The following is a 4,637-nucleotide window of genomic DNA, read 5'->3' as shown; positions in this document are numbered from 1 at the left end:
CGGCGGGGAAGCAGAACCCATTTGCGTGTTGCTGTGAACCGTTGCATGTGTAATGGCTTGGGGGCAAGGAGGAAGGGGTGCGTATTGTTAAATAAAAATAAGATGGAGAACAAGGCCAAGCCCAGTCCCAGCTGTCCGTGGGTGATGGCCACCACAGTACCGGGTTAGGGCCCCCGTCCTGCACGACAGAGTTCTGGGAGACCTTGTAAGGACCTAGTTTTCTCTCCTTTCTCAAGGTTGTGTGTGTGTGTGTGTGTGTGTGTGTTGGGGGTGGGTTCTGGGGACTGATCCCAGGGCTGAGCTATATCCTCAGCCCCTTTTTATCTTTTGTGACAGGTTCTTGCCACATTGCCCAGGCTGGTCTTGAACTTGCAATCTTCTTGCCGCAACCTCCCAGAGCACCGGGATGACAGGTGTGCAACCCTCCACCCCGCGCATGCGCACTTCTCAAGAATGACTCCGGAATGTGTTGGGAAGGCGGCACCCTGGGACCAGACAGAACCGGCCAGTACAGCCCAGGCTTTGTTCCTGTCTCCACCAGGGACAGAACGTCCTTCAAAACTTCAGACCTGTAGTGTGCGTGGCAAATTATTCCTGAGATACAAAACCAACCAGGGTGGCTACTTTCAGGGACCACTAGCAACAGTCCAAGCAGGATGAAGGCAGATGCAACTCCATTCTCCCTGGTAAATTCCTGAGCTTGGGAAGCTAGCTATTACAGATGCTAGTGTGTCAGTGCGTTTTCTGTTACTGTGACAAGATACCTGCAGACAAGTAGTGTTATGGAAAAAGACATTTATTGAACGTGCCATTCCGGAGGATCGAGGGGTAGTACCAGTCTCAGTGTCACTCTGAGGGCAACCTTGGTGGGTGGCATTCTGTACCAGTTACCTTTCAGTTGCTGGGAAAAAAAACCCTAACGCCCACGACCTGAAGGAGAAGGTTGGGTTCAGTCCCTGGCAGAGGGCTCCAAGGCAGAAGTGTCATGGTGGAGGGTGTGGTGGGGAGGAGCTCCCCATCGCATGATGTCCGAAAGCAGAGCAGGAAAGGAACAGAGGAAGGGACCAGGGACCAGACAAAGTCCCCCAGATCATCCCCTGTGGTCCACCCAGACGCAGCCAGAGTGATCTTTAGAAAAGGTGATCATCAGGACTAATTGTCACAACAGCAGGTGTGCGTGAGAGAAGGCAACGTGGAGCTGGGCAGGAAGCCAGAGAGCAACCTAGGGCTCAGCTTGCGTTCACAGCACCTGCTTTCAGGAGAACAAATGGGGTCCCAGGACAGCCACTTTGCTCCCTCCTGAAGACATGCCCCTCCAAAGACACGCCCCTCCAAAGACACGCCCCATAGCCCGGGCACCTCCCACTGGTCTCCTCCTCTTAAAGGGCTCACTGCACCTCACCAACGTTGTGGGGTGAGCCGTTTGCAAACCACAGCATGTAGGCTCTGTAGATGCCAGGGTCTGCTCTTGTCGGGGTCTGGAAGCCCGGCCCTCTTGTCTCACGTTGGAGCGAACCTAGGTGCAAGTCATACTCAGAGATCCCCGGGGGGTCAGGATGGGGGGGACCCAAGTGAACCCACTGTATGCTCTGTCTCTCCAGAGTCCCCACCCCAGCTAACCCCCTCGCCCCAGACTCTGCCTCCTGTAGTGCTGTGGTTGGAAGGTGGTCTGTCCCCTCGGGAACTCGTACTGGAATGTAATTGTCATCGGAGCTGGAACTGTGGTAAGAGGCAGTGCCTTTAAGAAGAGATCAGGGATGGGCTGGGGATTTAGCTCAGCGGCAAAAGCGCCTGCCTGGCAAGCGTAAGGTCGTGAGTTCGGTTCCCGGTACCGGAGAAAAACCAAAAAAAAAAAAAAAAAAAAAAAAAAAAAAAAAGAAGAGATCAGGGTCAAATGTGATGGCACAGGTCTGTCACCCCAGAACTCCTGGAGGCTGAGGCAGGAGGACTTCATGTTTGAGTTGAGCCTGCATAACTTAGAGAGACTGTGTCTCAAAATAGAAAAGGGCTGAGGATATAGCTCAGTGCAAAGGCCCTGGGTTCCATCCCCAGCACCCTTCATCAAATAAATAAAGTGATCAGGTCACAGGGTTCTTTCCTCAGGGATGGTGTCTGTGCCTGCCCTCCAGCACCTGCTGGTGCTCTCACCTTGAGATAACGCACAGGGGTCCTTGTCAGGGCAGTCCTGGGCTTGCACTTTTCCACCTGCAGACAAAATAAACCTCTTTTTAAAAGTTAGGTACTGGGGATCAAACCCAGGAGCAATCTACCACTCAGCTGTGCCTCCAGCCCTTTTTATGATGAAACAGGCTCTTACTCAATGGTCTAGGCTGGCCTCAAACTTGCAATTCTCCTGCCTCAGCCTCCCGAGTAGCTGGGATTACGAACTGGGAGTAACCATGCCTCCGATGCTTATTTCTAATCATACGAGGCTCCTGCCCCACACTGACCTTTCTAAACTCCCCCTCGACCTCTACAGCCTGGCCATCCCTGGAAAGGAAAAGTATCAGAAAACTTGTGGACATATTTTAAAACTCACATGCAGGCATGGAGGTGCACACCTGTCATTCCAGCACTCGGGAGGCTGAGGCAGGAGGATTGCTGTGAGTTTGAGGCCAGCCCGGACTACTGTCTCAAAATAAATGCATATATAAATAAATAAAACCAGCATGTCTGACTTTGCCTTCTCTTCTCACAAGACCTCCTGTACTGTTCATTTTTCATTAATTTAATCGAGTACAGGAGGCTGGGTAACCGGATAAGAGAAGACATTTAGCTCACATTTCTGGAGGCCCAAAGTTGGGGACTCACCGCTGGCCACTGCAGTCTCAGGGCAGAGTCCCACGTGGTACAGGGGTCCAGGCAGACGCGGGTGCTGTGTGTGCGTGTCCTCAGGTCCCACGCCCTCTTCTTAGGAAGCCACTAGGATTCAATCAGGAGGGTACGCGTGATGAGTTGATCTAATCCTAATCACCTTCTGAAGGCCACTCCTCTAAAAGTCACAAGCAGATTCATTTTCTACCCTTTTTTTGTTTGTTTGTTTTTGTTTTTTTGGTTTTTCTCCGGTACCAGGAACCGAATTCACAACCTTGTGCTTGCCAGGCAGGCGCTTTGCTGCTGAGCTAAATCCCCAGCCCCTTTTTTCTACCCTTTTTAAATTTTAAACAGAATAAAAATAATTTTAAAAACCAGAAATGATACAGAATTTCACTAAATAAGATGGTAGGAATGCAACAGTGGTTGTTATATTGCATATTGTTGTCTTCAAATTAGTTGTTCAGATTACCAGACATAAGCAGGTGAAATTGGTCAAAAAATTAAAAAGAAGAAAAAAAAAAGTAAGCATTAACTGTTCTTTTCATCTATACTTTTAAAATTGTTTGTTTTTTTAATTTTTGGAGCCAGAGTCCTGCTGTGTTGTCCAGGCTAGGCTTGAACTCCTGGAGCTCATAGAGTCCTACCTCAGCCTCCCAAGTATCTGACTTTTTGTGTTTTTTTTTTTTTGAACTGGGAATCGAACTTAGGTTCTCATGCTTGCCAGGCAGGCGCTGTGCCACTGAGCTACATCCCCAGCCCCTCCCAAGTATCTGAGTCTACAAGTGTGTACCACTGAGTGTGGCTAACTTCAACCCTCTTAATACTTTGCAAAGGGGATTATACTTGAATGCACGAACCCTTGGGCTACATTATTATTATTAATAGCAGCAGTAGTAGTAGTATTGTGGTACTGTTGATTAAACCCAGGGCCATTGCATTAAGCAACATCCTCAGCCCCGTTTCAATTCTTTTTTGGACACAGGTTCTTGCTAAGTCACCAAGTTGCCCAGGCTAGGCTTGAAATTGTGATTCCTGTCTCAGCCTCCTAGAGTGCTGGGATTACATGCCTGGTTCCTTGGGGGATTCATTAAACCATACCCAAACCATTGTACCACCTAGAATTATGTGGGTGTGTGTAAAGTTACCACACTCAAAACACCCTCAAAATCCAGATTTTCTGATGTTTCTAAAAAAGCCAGAAGTCTGCATATACAGTAATACCTTGGTTCACAAACACTTGTTAACAAACAGTTCAGTATCAAACAAAAGTGTTCGACCAAAATTTGCTTCTGTTCACAAACTCTGCGCCGAATGACAGATACAACCATGGCATCTTCCCCACACAAGCCCAAAAGCAGCCGTCCTCCCCCAAGTCATAAAAGAGGTTAAGTTCACAAACTGAGGTGCCGCTGTACTCGGCAGCTTCATGTTGCTATAATGGAACGCTGGAGGTTTCTAATTTAGATGTGGGGTGTGTGTGTGTGTGTGTGTACCCTGATTTAAGACGCAGAGTGATTTGACTTACAGTTTCTCACATCCATGGTGGGTTTCCTGCATCAATTTAGGAACACACATATGTGTTAGACAGCTTTCCATACTGTGACAAAACACGCGACAAAATACTTCGCAAAGTCAGCTGGGTACGGGGGCACATCCCTGTCATCTCAGCCCTCTGGGAGGCTGAGGCAAGTTTGAGCCGAGCCTGGGCAACATAGTGACTCAGTGAGAACCCGTCTCAAAATATATAAAGAGTTTAGGGTGGAGCTCAGTGTGAAGGCCCTAGTTCCATCTCCAGTATAGGAAAAAAAGACAGAAAGAAA

The 4,637-nt window shown here is 48.7% G+C and overlaps 1 pseudogene; it reads right to left on the bottom strand.

Moving 5' to 3' along the window:
- Nucleotides 1–1,352: 1,352 nt before the first annotated feature.
- LOC102013409 overlaps nucleotides 1,353–4,637 on the bottom strand; it is a 7,795-nt pseudogene continuing 4,510 nt past the window's right edge.

This window comes from Chinchilla lanigera, unplaced genomic scaffold, assembly GCF_000276665.1.
Source record: "Chinchilla lanigera isolate Chin_1 unplaced genomic scaffold, ChiLan1.0 scaffold00014, whole genome shotgun sequence".
Lineage (NCBI taxonomy): Eukaryota > Metazoa > Chordata > Mammalia > Rodentia > Chinchillidae > Chinchilla > Chinchilla lanigera.
The sequence above is the reverse complement of the archived record's forward strand: the minus strand, read 5'-3'. Positions and strand labels throughout refer to the sequence as shown.